Source organism: Bos mutus, chromosome 6, assembly GCF_027580195.1.
Source record: "Bos mutus isolate GX-2022 chromosome 6, NWIPB_WYAK_1.1, whole genome shotgun sequence".
Lineage (NCBI taxonomy): Eukaryota > Metazoa > Chordata > Mammalia > Artiodactyla > Bovidae > Bos > Bos mutus.
Genome location: NC_091622.1, coordinates 104,336,365 through 104,353,499, shown reverse-complemented (window position 1 = coordinate 104,353,499; position 17,135 = coordinate 104,336,365). Strand labels below are relative to the sequence as shown.

The 17,135-nt window shown below is 40.2% G+C and overlaps 1 protein-coding gene across 1 annotated transcript in view; it reads right to left on the bottom strand.

The window, feature by feature from the left end:
* Positions 1-17,135, bottom strand: part of STX18 (syntaxin 18) — a 119,648-nt gene that overhangs the window by 68,161 nt on the left and 34,352 nt on the right. The gene's annotated exons all lie outside the window — the stretch shown is intronic.

Here is a 17,135-nt window from a genome sequence, read left to right as displayed (position 1 = left end):
CAATAGAAAAGTTTTGATTTTTTTTTTTAACCGTTAAAAATAAATATCCAGACAAGAGAATCTGGTTTTGAAGTATGTCACACCTCAGTTCCCCAACCACGAATCCCAGTTCATTTTTTAAAATGAGGTCTATTTCCTGTAATTTTAGATATTTTAGAGTACAATTATTTTATATTTTTATGATGCCTTTGGGGTATCATTACAAATATTTTTATATGTTTAAACTTAGGAAAGTAAAATTAAGTAATAGCTTCTCTTAAAGGGAGCTGTCAACTCTCTCCTGAACAAAAATCTTTGTTTTAAAGCAATCTAGAGATTTATATCCCCAGTAACCATAGAAATTAATCTTAAGCTTTAGGGAAAAAAAAACTGCATAAAATGCTCTTTAATTAAAATCAGAGCTCTGCTCTTAGAAATAAGGACCCTCTTTTAAAAGGAAAGAACTTTCCACAGAGTAGAATTGTTTTTACTCAAGGTGGCACTCTTTGTGATAAATTAATCAAACATGTTTAACTGACTCATGAATCTGTGTGCACAGAAAATTAAACACTTTGTTGGAAAGGAAAGGATTTGCCGAAAACTTTCAGCTAAGAAGAGAAAGTGAAACACATAGGATCCAAACAGTATTTGTAGATTATCTAAGTGTGAGCAGGAAAAGAGACAGCAGAGCAAAAGAATTTAACAATAACAATTAGGAGAATCACTCAGAGCGGAACTCAACTTTGTTTTCATAAGGAAACTGAAAGTATCATTTATGGTGCCTTAATATGAAGATCTGTCAACACGTCATAACTCAAATTTCACTCTTGTGAGCACGATCACTTTCTATTTCACACGTGCTAAAATAGAGACGCGTTCTGAATTCTGCTTATCACACACAACCAAGAAGTTTCTTTCAGTTTTAGAAACCAGTCAGGGGTGCCTCGGGGAGTCGGCAATGCTCTTCCAAGCACTTTCTTCCTGAGTGGTCTGAAAGAATGCGTGCGTTTGAGGATGGGAAAGGCAAACTCCTCAAACATTTTTAAAGCGTCAGAGTTTTCAAGGCTTATGAAATTCAGGTTTTGATGAAGGCTGTGCACAACCAAATCTGATTAACTTTCATGAGATTTACATTTTATAGTTTCGGGTTTTTCTCTGTATAATGAATCATTTTAAAAGCTAAGCCACATTGTTTCCATTACATTTTTAAAAATCCACCCATTTGGACTTTTCTAAAAAAGAAGACAAAGACAAAAAAGGATCAGAGCTTCATATAGAATCAGGAAACAAAGATACTGATTATCATGTCAAAAAATAAACATTAAATACTTGTAAAGTGCTCATACAGTATATTGTAAATCCTAAGTAAAGTCCAAACTACAAATGTTTCTGCTTTTAGACAACCGAAGTCTTTGAAGAGGCCTGAAATAGGTGTTTTTCTGCATGAGTTTCGGCACTGCTAAGAATGCTAAACATTTATCACCATCTTCTCTAAGCAAACCCACTTTTTGGAAAAGACACAGGCATTTCCTCTCTGCACTGTCCACGGCTAATTTCAGGGTCCTACAAAGAAAAACTTTCCCAAGCATTTAAGGGAATCAAGACCTCTTGGCGTATGTAGTAAGCTGCAAAACAGGACAGAAAAAGATGAGGGAATGGAAATGATTTGACACCACAGTGTGCTCACCTTGGTTGTTCCAAAAACTATCCCAACAACAACAACAACAACAAATGTGTTTTTGCAGGAGGTGGAGGGGGAGATGACAGGAGTCAAGAATTTGAGTTCAGATACTAGAAAATGACACATCTTATTATCTTCGTATCTTCACTACAGGCTGGATACTTCCCTAGCAATTACGCCCCAACTTAACAAGACATATTATATGTCAGTGAGCTGAAGCACTTTTACTTCAATCTGTAATAATCAACATTAATAGAAAGAGTCTGAGTGAACTCCGGGAGTTGGTGATGGACAGGGAGGCCTGGCATGCTGCGATTTATGGGGTCGCAAAGAGTCGGACACAACTGAGCGACTGAACTGAACTGAAAACATCTATTCTAAGGCATCAATAGGAGATGATATTTATAATGGTTTAAACATTATATCAAAGCATGATGCCGTTTTGAAGCTTTTACAACTTGATGTTGAGTAAAAACAAAATACCAACATTCTATTAGAAGCATACTTGGAATAACTTCATTCCCCTCCAATATCAACCTTATACCTGCAAGAACTGATGAAAGATAAAAGAGCCCCATTTTCCTGGAAAACAGAGGAACTGGAAAGAGGTTCATGGGCTTTCAGCCATTCGCTATTTGCATATTTTTAACTCTTCTCCTTCTTGTTCACAAACATCAAGGTAAATACATACTCTTTCCTTGTACCCCCTTAACCCCATAACCCATGGTGGCTTGTTTAGGACTTTACCCAACAGGCAAAGCCTTCCCCTGGGGTCAGGTGCTGGAGGCCGGGGAGTTGCTCTGAGAGCTCCGTAACATACACGAGAGTGCACTGAGGCGACAGTGCAAACACTAGGAAGCAGAGGTGATGCCAGTCACAGTGGTAAGACAGCGTTTGGACGGCATCTGGGCTCACAGTGTGCCCCTGGTCCAGTCCTTTCTTTACGCTTCCATTTCCTCACTTGTATTTCACATGAAGGGGCTGCATTCCCTGATCCCGAAGGTCTATTTGAGCTCCAAAAACTTCATGACTTCTTGCATTTGACTGAAAGCTGAACAGCACATTTTCAAGTGATTTTTCCTATTCAAACTGTGCTTACTTTACAAAGAAATAATTCAGCATTTATTTCTGATTTCCTACTACAGGGCTTCCCTAGTAGCTCAGATGGTAAAGAATCTGCCCGCAATGCGGGAGACCTGGGTTCGATCCCTGGGTTGGGAAGATACCCTGGAGGAGGGAATGGCAACCCACTCCAGTCTTCTTGCCTGGAGAATCCCATGGACCCAGGAGTCTGGCGGGCTACAGTCCATGGGGTCGCCAAGAGTCAGACACAGCTGAGCGACTAAGCGCAGCACAGCACTACAGGACAGAGCATAGTCCGTATTTTCACATATCTCATTTCATCTTTACAGAAGTCTTCTAATAGTACCACCTTTACAATTTTAGAGGTAACAAAACTGAGGCTCTGATATACTAGAGCTGGCCAAATTAGATCCGCCCAGTTAACTATCCACACTCTTGCCATACATCCTGGGATCTCCCCCAATGTGGTAAAAGTGATAAATAAAGTGATGTGATGAAGTGGTAACAGTACGTGGAAGCATCCACTGAGGGTTAACACTCAAGTCCTGTGTATATCTGTAACACTGTGCTGGGCACCAGACAAGATATACACAGGGAGAAAGGATGTCCCTGTCCCCGTGGGCCTTACCTTACAGAGTCAAACCATAGAGCTCTATGCCCATCATTGTAAAAGGCCATTAAAAACCCTACTAAGTGTTAGTCAGTCGTGTCCGACTCTTTCTGACCCCATGGATTGTGGCCCTGCCAGGCTCCTCCGTCCATGGGATTCTCCCGGCAAAAATACTGGAGTGGGTAGCCATTCTCTTCTCCAGGGGATCTTCCTGACCCAGGGATCGAACCCAGGTCTCCCGCATTGCAGGCAGATTCTTTACCATCTATACGTCATGAAAAGGGGAAAAGGAAAGAGCCTAGTAGATTAGAAAAACAGGGAGAGTGATCTTTTTTTCTATAAAAGGGAGAAGATGGAAGATTTGATTGGGTCTCCGGAAGGGCCAGGTAAAATGTCTCTCTCTGCCCCCGGCCCTCTTGGCAAGCTCTGCAGATAAGTCTAACGGACAAGCAGGCTAAGAACCAGCAACGAAGAGGGGGCACTGGTGAGCAGAGTCTGCACGCAGACAGCCTGGATCCAACACTGGCTCTGACAGTCACCATGGGGAGGCTCTGCCCAGATTACTTAACCTATCTTTGCCTCAGTTTCTCCTTTTGTAAAAATAGGAAAAATAATAGTATTAGTACACACCACACATATATGAGAGTGAAATGCGTTATTTTTTGCTCAGAAAAGAACCTGGCATATGAGAAGGACTATGCAAAGACTTGGAGAAGGAAATGGCACCCTACTCCAGTGTTCTTGCCTGGAGAATCCCAGGGATGGGGGAGCCTGGTGGGCTGCCGTCTATGGGGTGGCAGAGAGTCGGACACGACTGAAGCAACTTAGTAGTAGTAATAGTATGCAAAAAAGGCCTTTAATGCCCAGTGAAGGAACTTCTGGAACCCAACAGGGTTAAGATTCTCTCATACTGCCAAGGCAAATTAGCTTGTATCTGAGAGGACCTAATAACGCCTGGAAGAACCAAGACACAGAAATGAATTCCATAAAACCAGCAATTGAGTCAGCACAGGGCTGTGGCGGTTTCTGAGGACTGAGGTAGGGTCTGCCATCCCAGATACAGGACCGAGAAGGCTGGCAAGGGGAGTGGATGATCACAGATGTGCAAGTGGACCACTCACTGCCCTGGCGCCCCCTCAGGCTCCCCAGAGCCAGGGGAGCCACAAGGTCGACAAGACCCCTCCAACCCCCGCCCCCAGTACCTGCCCCAGAAGGACAGCTCAGAGAGGCTTTCGGAGGGCGTGACCTCTGATTTAGCTCCCAGGGGCTCAGGCCGAATTCCCGGGATTACTGCACAATATGCCAATAAAGAGCACAGACTTCCAGTTTCTAAGATGTTTATAATGAACCATCAGTGCAGAAAAACTGGGGCACCGCAGGGGATGAGTAGGACTAAGGAAAACCAGAAAAAGCTACATCGCCGTTCAACTCACGCAGTGTTGGCCAACCAGCCCCCGGACCTATGAAGGGCATCTTATGATTCAGAAACATCAACCGGTGTCAAGACACCCATCACACACTCACTAGTGTCCATACAGCGCTCCACACCAGGCATGGTTTGATTCTACAGATGTTAGCTCACTTAACTCTCCTTAATCTATGAGGTGAAGAGTAGTATTATCCCTATTTTACACATGAGGAAAAGGAGGGGGGCAGCAAGGTTGAACACTGTGCCCATGGTCACTTGGCTAATAGCATAACAAGATTAAAACCTGGGTAATGTGGCTCCAGAACCTTTGCTCTTAACTAACATCTATACTCCCTATTTGTTAGAATTTGTAAGATCTGTCAATCAGAAATGAACACCAGCCCTCAGAATCACCCTGTCATAGATAGCTTCCTGAGATACATCTATTATACCTAGAACAAAATGTGTATTGTGCCTGCTGAGTTAAACGAAGACTAACTTTATCTTCTAAGACACAAGAGCATAAGGAGACAACATGGTGTGGTCTGAACTGAACTAATGCTATGGTCAGGAAAAACTACTCCTAGGTGTTCACATCTGAGGGTCTATGCTGCTGCCAAGTCACTTCAGTCGTGTCCGACTCTGTGCGACCCCATAGATGGCAGCCCACCAGGCTCTGCCGTCCCTGGGATTCTCCAGGCAAGAGTGCTAGAGTGGGGTGCCATTTCCTTCTCCAATGCATGAAAGTGAAAAGTGAAAGTGAAGTCGCTCAGTCATGTCCGACTCTGTGCGACCCCACAGATGGCAGCCCACCAGGCTCCTCCATCCATGGGATTCTCCAGGCAAGAGTACTGGAGTGGGGTGCCATCGCCTTCTCCCTGAGGGTCTATGGTATGTGTCAAAGAGAGGTGTGATCACTAGTTGCTGTAAATGAACAGATGTCTTCTACTAATTAAAATAAGTCACATAAAACTTCAGTAACAATATGAACTGGGAAAATCCAACTCAATCACTCTTTTCTATAAAAGGAAAAATCTTGTTCCATAGAACCTCATATTGTTTTCACCACATAAATTTACAACTCATTTATATATGTCTTCCCTAAATTTGCAAGCTTTTTTAGAATGATTTTTCTCTGGAGGGAAGCACTTCTGGGTTTGGGGGGTGGGGCAAAAAGCAAATAGATCTGAAGCCACTTTTCAACTTCTCTGCAAAATAATACTGGAAAATAAACCCATTAACAGCAATAAACCCCAAATAATGAATGATACTATTACTGCCAATATATCGGAAAGGTCTCCCTACTAGACTTGCTCTATTCTGAAGCACTTAATCTCATCCTTTTTTTGGGGTGTGGGGGGTGGGGAGTGGGCAGTATCTTCGGTCCCCAGTACAGGGACTGACACAGTCCCGGTATCACACAGACATCTAGTAAATTGCTAAATAAATGTAAGCTTATGTGTCTGGACTATTTAAATCACTGGCCCAATCCATTATCAAAGACTTCCTAGCCTTTCCAAGAAAAATAGTTCTGTGATAGCAGCTCACTGGTACATGATGCTGTTGTTAGGACGAAACAATCAGGTAATACACAGTCAGTCAGAACATTTAGGAAGGATACTAAGAACAACTTGTTCATATCCATACAGGTATAGATTAGTACTCCAAAATATGCGGCAAATAGCAAAACAGCTTAAGTTTAAAGAAAAAGATCTATGTTTCACACCAGATGGAAAAAAAAGGAGAGAGAAAAAGATAATGGTCAATCAGAAACACAAAGCGCTGGAAAGACTGCGAGACGTCCTTCTCTGAAGGCCTTTAAGAAAAGACACTCATCAAAGGGCTTCAGGTTATTTTTGCAAAAGACAGAAAGCTCACCAAGGCACCTTATTCCAGCTCTAGAATTCCTTGGCTATTGCAAATGTGGCAAAGTAGACAACTAGGCCGAACAGGCAAATGAGGGGAACAAAAGGTGCCACTTCTTGGCAGGAGAATAACAATTTGAGGCTATCATGAACTTACATACAACAAACATCTAAAAAATTAATCCCAGAGCCTAACAAACTTTCCTTAAGAGATCTGTTCTTTTAAATTAAAAACAGTAGCTTTATTAATGCTCAACCCATTGCGAATTTGAAACACAACTCTAAGCCATACCTTGTGGACTGGAAAGCCATAATTGTAATGTGGAATGAGACCAACTGAAATCAGTATAAGAAATTTGAAGTAAGTAAATACTTTTCTTCCCCCCCTAGGGGGGTTAGTACGAAACGTATGAAATTACAGTAGTAAGAAATTATTAATTTTAAATTATAAAGTGGAATCGAAGACTTTAAAATATTCATAGATTTTTTTCAAAGAAGTTTGGAAGCAAAGAAAGCCATACCATGCCTTAGGAAAGCTCACCTTTCAGAAAAACAGCATTTAATTTGCCCTGCTGCTTGACTATGTTACACACAAAGCCACAGCAACATGGATCCCACCAAGACATGCACTGATTATAAAGTGGTGTTTTCAAGTTCACAGGTATTAAACTGACTGGCTTCTCCACAAACATGCATTATTTAATAGCTAATCCCATTTAATTATTAAACCTGAACCAGGTAAGAACAGGAACTGTGTCAAGTTACCTGTATACCACAAGACTCTGGCAGAGAGAGTTAGGAACATTTCAACAATCACTGGGCAAAGAATCACTAGCAGTAGAATGTTACCTTCAAGTCAGAAGAACTAACTAGTGGGCACTCAAAAATGTTTGCTAATGAAAGAATAAAGGAATGTTCGTTCGATAGGGGAAATTGCTTTTCAAATTTTTTTCCAAATAAAATGACTGCTGATTAAAACAGCAGTTACTTGTGGATTCCACCCCATTGCCCACATTCCAGATGGGTCACTCCCCCCGCCATTAGGATTCCAGCCACGGGGATGAGGGTGGGGCAGCTGTATGTGACTTAACACAGCACAAGCCCCAGAGACTGTCAATGAGCCTGACCTTGGTGGGATTTTAAAGTGGGGTTTTCCAACCCTTGGCATTTGAAAAAAAAATTTGCCTCTTCAACTACATTTTAAACTCCTTTTTTTTATAATCTTATTCTCTGCTAATCATGGAGTGGGTGAAATAAGTAAAATAAAAAGAAAATAAAATCAACTCATCATCACCTAGAAATACAAACTCTTTTGCCACTTTGACATATGATCCATTTTATACACAAATTTCCTTTACGTAAGGAATCATATTATATATGCAATCTTATATTCTACTGATTTCCAATGACACTACAAATAAGCACTTTATGACTATATAACATTTCATTGCTTAAATTTACCATAATCTATTTCTCTACCACTGGATAACTGAACTGCTCCTTCTGATTTTCCACAGGATAAATTATGCTGTAAAGAACATCTTTCTGCTAAACCATACCAGGCTATTTTTGTACAGTGAATCTTTATCTGATTTTGTAATTCCTTAAGACAAAGTCTTAAAAGAGGAACCGTGAGCTTGACAGTTACAAAATCTTTTAAAATCTTGAGGGATCTTGCCAAATGGCTTCCCAGACAGGGAAAGGAGTTACTGGCCTCACGTGGCACCCCAGCCTAGGCTAGGCGCACAGCAGTCCTCCAGCAGGCCTGCCGGGACTCCCCTCCCTCGGTCCCCTTGTTCAGAACGACTGACTTCAGAACAGTAAACAACACGTTTATCTTAATATCATTAAACCCGATTTCTTCTGCCTCAAGTCAGTGATCATTTTCTATATACAGGGCAAAATAAGACCTTGGTTTCCTCATCTAGAAACTACAGAGTCAAGACTAACCCATCTGTAAGGTGCTTGCTGAGCACCAACAATTCTTATTTTGCAGTTCTTATCTGTCCCTAGGCAGACACCATGTGTGTAGGTTCACGGGACACAAGAGAAGAATAAAACGTAACCTACTCACTTAAAGCTGTTCAGCTGTTGTTCAACCTTGTTTCTCTTGGAGCAAATCATGAACAATAACGCTGCAAATTGGAAATACTTATATACAATTGCCATACTGTTTTAGAAAAAGAAAGATAACATTCACTTCTGTTATTTAAATACATAACCTAGTTTTTGATTTTCAATTCAGGCTCCATAAAACAAGATGCCAACAGCTGGAAATTCTGATTCAAAATTATGACTTCACAGAAAACCAGATGCTATAGCAAAGATAAGGTTTCCTGGAGAAGTGTAGCATTTTAAGAGGCAATCGAAAATCTGTATTAGATTTTCTGCAGAAAAGCAGAAACCTCCAGGATACTAAGCATTAAGAATCTGCACATTAACAGAAAGGTGAAGCTGCCAATCTGCGGTTCTTATTTCTCAGCAGCAATATAGCCTATTTGCATGTTGCAGGCACACAGACCTCTATTGCCCTATAGGTGTAATATGCCTAAAAGCATCTCCCAGATACCTCAAAACCACTGCAGGTAAAAAGAAAACAAATGACAATTACTTTTTTTCTAAGCTTTGAAAATTACATTAGGATAAAAAGTACCCAAAAAAATTATTTCCATGGAGAATTCAAGCAGAACCATATTACTTGAAGAACAGTAAAAGTTTCTTTTAACAACAGTGTAATTGGGAAAACGGAGAAAAAGGATTTAAGGTAAGTGGTATAATCATTGTTAGCAAGACAGCTACTGAGTCAAAAACTTTACTTGTAAAAGAACATTTTATTCTTGAAAATTAATAATGAGTTCCAAAGCATACAATACTATTCAGGAATAAAAACATTTTCCCTTTGTGTCTTTTCAAAGAAAATATAAAAGATGAGCAAGTTCAGATTTTACACAAAAATTTTACATGAAAAAAAATTTTTTTTTTTCTGGATCAGTGAGAAAATATATATTAAGTTCTTCTTGATAGGAGTTCTGAGTTGAGAAGATGGGGGCTGGTTCTTTGCCTCACGAATCCTGAAGCAATAGTCCACGTGGCAGACGGATGGATACTAGGAAACACAGGATGGACTTCTAACGGGTATCAGGCACACATAATTTTAAGGAAGTCGATTTCTAGAGTTCGACATCTATGTATACTCTTTTCTGAAGCGACTCTTCCTGCGAACCTGTTGCTGATCCACATCCTGCTGGTCTACTTTCCCACAAGCCCTTCACAAGGACCTTTTCCGCTTCTTAAAGTCAGAGCTCCACCACACCTGAAGCTTATTATGGTGCATAGGCCTAGACATAAAAACTTCTAACAAAGGGACACTTAGAAATCCTGGGAATGACGTTTATGACTGAACAACAAACCCTTCCACAAGCTTGGGGGTTGGCGGGAGGGGACGGTTTCCAACATTCCCCACTCAACAAAATTAACAGAGGATCTAACTCAGTTTTCATCTGGCAGATCATATTTAAAAGTTTTGATGACAGTTTGGGCTTGTAACGCAGAGGAAGTTCAAACAACAGAGAGGAGTGGCAGTGCGAACACAAAACTCCTTCCATTCGTGTCTGTTATGTGTGCAAACAAGGTTTCCAAGGTTTCTCAGCTCTTATGTCATAAGAAATGAAAACTAAGAATGCAGTTGATATAGAATACTGTTATGATCTAGAAAAAAGTAACATTCATCTACTTGCACATAATCCAGTTTTAAAAAAAATCTGTTTCCTTAAGAGTCTTTTCATGTCAAATAACATATTTTTTTTTGTTTTAATATATGCACATTGATAATAACTGCCAAAGTAACTAAACACAGAATAATTCAATACAATAATTCAACAGAGAACAATTACAGCCTTTTGGTTATCACTGGAAATACTTTAAAAATTAAATTTCTACTTGCATACCTATTTCTGTTGCAAAGAAGTAGAAGAGAATGAACAATAAAAGATTTCAGCAATAACCAAGGATAGGATATTATGTGGGGGAAATGAAATGGAGTTTATGAAGAAAAAGAAAGATTGTAAAATTTATGACTATAAAAAGGAATTTTTAGGGATTTCTTTTTCCAACAAATGATGGTGAGCATCATATACAGTATTTAGATTTCATGGGATACATTTAAAAGAGTGACCAAAAGTTTAACTTTAAAATGTCAAGTTTTATAGCATGCTGGAAATTATATCCTTTGCAACTATTTAAAGTTATAAAGAAAAAAAGTGTAGATGTCAGCTTGAAATATATATACAAGGTTGCTTGGCTTTGTCCAAAATTCTTTTAAGGGACAAATAAACAAAAATATTTAAAGGTCATTGGTTTACGGTCGGTATGGTGAACATACTTAATTATAAATAATTAAAGTTTTGTTAAGTAAAAACAGGGACACTATGAGACAGAGACGCCCAGCCTAGACTGGGGCAAGGGGGAGAGGGTTTCTGCCATGAAAGGTAAGCCTCAAGAGGATAAGGGACTGTGTTTGTCTTATTTATTCTTATATTCCCAGAGTCTAGATTGAATGAGCAAAGGCGATGCTTGAACTAGGAAATAAATAAATTAGCCTGGCAAAGAGAGTGGGAGGAAAAGTGCTCGAGACAGAAGGAACAACACCTGTAAAGGTTATAAGGCCGAGGAGAACAGGAAATGTTCAAGGAATCAAGCTGTATCATGACAGGCTTTACAGTCTATATTAGAGATTTTTTTTTTTTTAAAGAGTATGTATAGAAAGGAAATATTTTAATCAGGTTTACTTTTAATATATTATCTCTCCGAAAAAAAAAAACCTGTTGCTAATCAGTAAGAAGGGGGAACTCATTCATTCATCCATCAAATATTAACTGCATATCTGTTTTATGCCAGATATTTCATGCCAGATATTAAGCACTGAGGGTACAGGAGTAATCAGACAATGAAACCCTGAGAACTTGGAATTCATCAAGAAGTACTGAAGAGAGAAAAAAGACGAGCTAATCAGGAGAGGAAGAGAAAATACTTGCAAACCACATATCTGACAAAGGACTTGCATTCAGAACATATCAAGACCTCTCAATCTTCACACTAAGAAAACAAACAACTCAGTCATAAAATGAGCTCAAGACATGCACAGATTCCTCACTAAAGAAAGCAGATAGGCATATGAAAACTATTCCATATCATTAACTAGGGAAATGCAAATGAGTAGTGAAATATCACTACACACCTATTAAAAGTAGCTAAAATAAAAAATACTGACAATACTAAGTGCTGGTGAGGTTTACATGAACACCTAGACCTCCCACGCTTTGCCGGTGAGAATACAAAAATGTACAGCCACTGTGGGAAAGAAGTTAGCAGTTTATTATTTTTTTAAACAGCTTGTGTGCTCAGTTGCTAAGTCGTGTCTGATTCTTTGTGACCCCACAGACTACAGCCCACCAGGCTCAGACTCTGTCCATGAGATTTCCTACGCAAGAATACTGGAGTGGGTTGCCATTAAACAGCCTTACCAAGATATAATTCATATAGTATACAATTCACTCATTTAAACTGTGCTATTCAATGGTTTCTAGTATATCCACAAGTTGTGCAGCCATCACTTCAATCAATTTTAGAATGTTTTCATCACTCCAAAGATGCGATATCCATCAGCAGTCACTTCCCATATCTACCCAACCTCCCAGCCCCAGACAACCATACTACCTCCTGTCTCTACAGATACCTCTCTTCTGGACATTTCACAGAAATGGAATCATACAACAAGTGGTCCTTTGTGACTGGTTTCTTCCATTAAGCATATTCTCAAGGTTTATCCCTGTTGCAATAAGTATCAGTACATTTCTTTTTACTGCCAAATAATACTGACTGTATAGATATATCAGATTTTATTTACCCATTCCTCAAGTTGATGGACATTTGGGCTATTTTCACTTTTTCCTCATTATGAATAACACTGCTAAGAACATTTGTACACAGGCAGTTTTTTATAACATATAGTTATCATATGACCTAGCAGTCCCACTTCTGGCCATCTGCCCTAGAGAAACAAAAATTTATTCTCACACAAAAACCTATACACAAATATGCAGCAGCTCTATCATAATTGCCAAAAACAGGAAACAACCTCAATGTCCTCAAGAAGTGATGATCATGGTGCCTCCAGATACTGCTGCGCAGCAGTAAAGAAGGAGCTCTGAATAAACACACAGCTTAAAGGAATCTCAAAGGCTTTATATTAAGATTGAAGGCTTTGTACTTGAGAAAAGAAGTCAGTATCAAAGGATTACATACTACATGATTCCATTTACATAAAATTCTCAAAAAACCAAAACTACAGCAAGAAAGGACCGGTTATGGCTGGACGGGGTTGGCTACAAAGGGATAACATGAGGGAGATTTTAGAGGTAATTGTTCTGTATTCTGACTAAAATGGTTATACCAAAAGAGAATACATATGTATGTATATATACATTTATGTTGGTAAAACATATATGCATATGTGTATTAAAATTCACAGAGCTGAACAGTTTAAAAGTCAAATTTATTGTATGTTAATATTAAACTAAAATTAAAAAAAGAAGCCAACTAGAAAGATACACAGACTCTCCTAGCACGTTATGCTCCAGTCCCCAAGGTAAGCACTGGTGGCTCAGACGCTAAAGCATCTGCCTGTAGTGCGGGAGACCCGGGTTCCATCCCTGAGTTGGGAAGATCCCCTGGAGAAGGAAAAGGCAGCCCACTCCAGTACTCTTGCCTGGAAAATTCCGTGGACTGAGGAGCCTGGTAGGCTACAGTCCACGGGGTTGCAAAGAGTCAGACACGACTGAGCGACTTCACTTCACTTCACTTCCTGTCTATCAGCCACCATGCCAGAGAGCCGACCACAGAACAAACAACTTTGGCCATCCAAACACAGATACAGAAGTCCAAATGGGGGGGGTGTTTTTAATTTAAATACTAGCTGGCCTCCCATGACTGCTTGGGAGAATTATGAGTTATCATCAAGTAAATGTGTCACAGCTGCCATGCCTTCTAGACTATAACATGTAGAAATGCTCAAGTGAAAAGCACCTGCTTCTAGGACTTTCAACTTGGGGGTCAAATCCCAAACCACTGTTGTCTTTGTTTTTGTTTTCTGTATGTTCATGGTGTCTTAAGAGTCTGTCATTTGGGTCTCTCCATTCCCCACTGATGTGACTCTGGAAGAAAACTGCCTCTTCTGACTACACATTCTCATCTCTTTTATGCTACGTAGCCTGTATTTCCCTTTAGATCATCCCAAACATAGCCTCCAAATTCGGTAAAAATCCTAGAGGTTTTGGTCTTGCAGTCAGAAACAAACGTCACTTTAATTATGTAGGTTATATAGGCTTCTCTGGTGGCTCAAATGGTAAAGAATCTGCCAGCAATGCGGGAGACCTGGGTTTGATCCCTGGGTTGGGAAGATTCCCTGGAGGAGGGCATGGTAACCCACTCCATTATTCTTGTCTGGAGAATCTCCATGAACAGAGGAGCCTGGTGGGCTACAGTCTGTGGAGTCACAAAGAGTCAGACACAACTGAGCGACTAAGTACAGCACAGCACATAAAGAAAATTAATTATTTTGAAACAAAGACTAAGCCAAACACTTCAGGAGACCAGAAATATCAGGCCATTCTGAAGTCAAAACAAAGAAGCTGGTTTGTAACAAAAACTGAATTAAATTTGGGAGTCAAAAGATCCCAGTTTGAACGATCTTGGCTCTGCTTACAATTGCTGCTGCTGCTGCTAAGTCGCTTCAGTCGTGTCCGACTCTGTGCGACCCCACAGACAGCAGCCCACCAGGCTTCGCCGTCCCTGGGATTCTCCAGGCAAGAACACTGGAGTGGGTTGCCATTTCCTTCTCCAATGCATGAAAGTCAAAAGTGAAAGTAAAGTCGTTCAGTTATATCCAACTCTTAGCGATCCCATGGACTGCAAGCCTACCAGGCTCAGAGTCTAAACAGATAATAAACAATAAATATAATAAATATATTAAAAATAACATATAAAAATAAGTTTGTCAATAAAGTATATTACTTGTTCAGTCACTGAGTAGTGCCCAACTCATTTGCGACCCCATGGACTGCAGCATGCCAGGCTCCTCTGTCCATGGGATTTTCCAGGCAAGAATACTGGAGTGGGTTGCCATTTCCTTCTCCAGGGGATCTTCCCGATCCAGGGATCAAACCCTTGTCTCCTGCACTGGCAGGCAAATTCTTTACCCCTGAGCCACCTGGGAAGCCCCAGTAAAGTATATCAGATGGTGATGAGTGTTATGGGGAAAAACAAGAAAAAGTAGAGTAAAGGAAGGGAAATCTAGGTAGAGTGTGAGGGAACAGGTGAATTATAATTTTTAAATAGAGGGGTTAAGATGGCCTCACTGACAAGATGACATATAGGACATGCTTAAGGGAGGGGAGCTAAGAGTTCTCCTGACAGATACTCTGGGGGAAAGCATTACAAGTAGAGCGAACAAGTACAAAGCCCCTAAGACAGGAGTAGGACAGGAGCAGACCTAGCATTTGCCATGAAAAGCAAGGACACCGAGGGTCTACCGGACCTCTGAGCAAGCACGTCAAGTAGGCAGTAGAATGTAGTGTTTGAGGAGAAGTTTGAGCTGGAAATCAAAATTTAGAAGTTAGTAGAATTCAAAAACAGATATGCATTGTTCTTCGAGCAAACATTTAATGAGTCAACTATGTGCCAGGAGGAGTGGGAGAGGGAGAGAGGCAGAGAAACTCACCTCACAAAATGCTCTGCAATTCAACCCCAGCTTAACCAGAGCGATGAGGGAGGCCAAGGAGAAAGAAACTTAGGGCGAATTCCCAGTCACGGTTTTTAGAAGACATTAGTCAAAGAAAGATTTAGTGAAAAATGTAAGAAATATTAAATCTGATTCCTAATCTACAAGATGAACTGGAGGGCTGTGCTTAACACCTCAAATTCTCGCTGTGAAGTCATTACTAACATTCTTTTCATTGAGTTGTCATTGAGAAACTCCTGTATATGAGTCTGAAAATGAATCAGAGGTACCTTACTTTGCAATAGTTTCAAAGAGGGAACTTCATTTGCCCAGCCCATGTTAATACAGATGCTGTAGCTCCCTGTACTTACCAAGCATGATCAAGGCCCTTATAAGACAGTGTTTTGTTCCGCACAGTTACTCCTAAAAATGGATATTTCATCCCTAACATGGGCTGAATATAAATCTCAAAAGAAATCTTAGGGAGGACAGCATAATTTTGATGCAATCCTAGCAGCAATTTATATGAATAGGTTATGCATCAAAAGTTTGCAAGTTTAGATACGTCGCTTGGGTACACAAGACAGGCTATAAGTGTCCATCTGAACCCCTGTGGTAGGTGAATCAACAGTCCCCCTAAATCTGAGTGATGGGGTTCATCGGGTCACTTGTGTACTGAAATATCTTAAATATGGGACTAAAATGTGTACCAATAACAAACAACATTCACAATTAGTTCATATATACCCCTAAATTAGCTAAGGGTCTCTTGAATAGAAACTAGTTCTAGCTAGTGTTCCAAAAATGGGGAGTGGGGACTGAATGGATGCCAATGTTATCCAACATGTTTGAAAGAAGGATTAAACTTCAGGGTTTATCACCCTAAGCTCTACTGACATTTTGAGCCAGATAACTCTTTGTTGTAGGGAAATTATGTGGGGAGTAGGAGCTGTCCTGTACATTGTAGGGTAGTTTAGCAGCATCCCCCAAGCAATGTCTCTAGACATTGCCAAATATACCCAGGAGGCTGAACTGCCACCAGTTAAGGACAACCGTTTAATGTTAAGACATGGGAAGGGCAAAGACACAGCTGGCCCTCTGAGACAACTGGAAGTAGGTATTTAAAAACTTCTCTGTGAGTCTGCCTGAAGGTTTATCGATTCTGCTTATCTTTAAAAAAAAAAAAAAAAAAAGACCACCACCAAAACAAAAGAAAAAAAACCAGCTCATAGTTTAACCAATCTTTTCTATTGTTTGTTTTGGTGTCTATTTCATTTATTTCTGCTCTGATCTTTATTATTTCTTTCCTTCTACTGACTCGGGGTTTACTTTGTTCTTTTTCTAGTCCTTCTAGGTGTAAAGTTAGGTTGTTCATTTGAGACTCTTCTTGTTTCTTAAAATAAGGCCTGTATTGCTATAAACTTCCCTCTTAGAACGGCTTTTGCTGCATCCCACAGATTCTGGAAAGCTGTGTTTCTACTTTCATTTGCCTCAAGCTACTCTTTGACCTCCTCTCTGATTTCTTTGTTGACTCACTGGTGCTTTTGGTAGCACGCTGTTTAGTCTCCATGGATTTGTGTTTATTCCAATTGTCTTCCTATAACTGATTTCTAGTCTCATGCCGTTGTGGTCAGAAAAATGCTTGAAACGGATTCTTTCTTCTTAAATGTATTGAGACTTCTGTGGCCTAACGTGATCTATCCTGGGGAAGGTTCTGTGTGCACTTGAAAGGA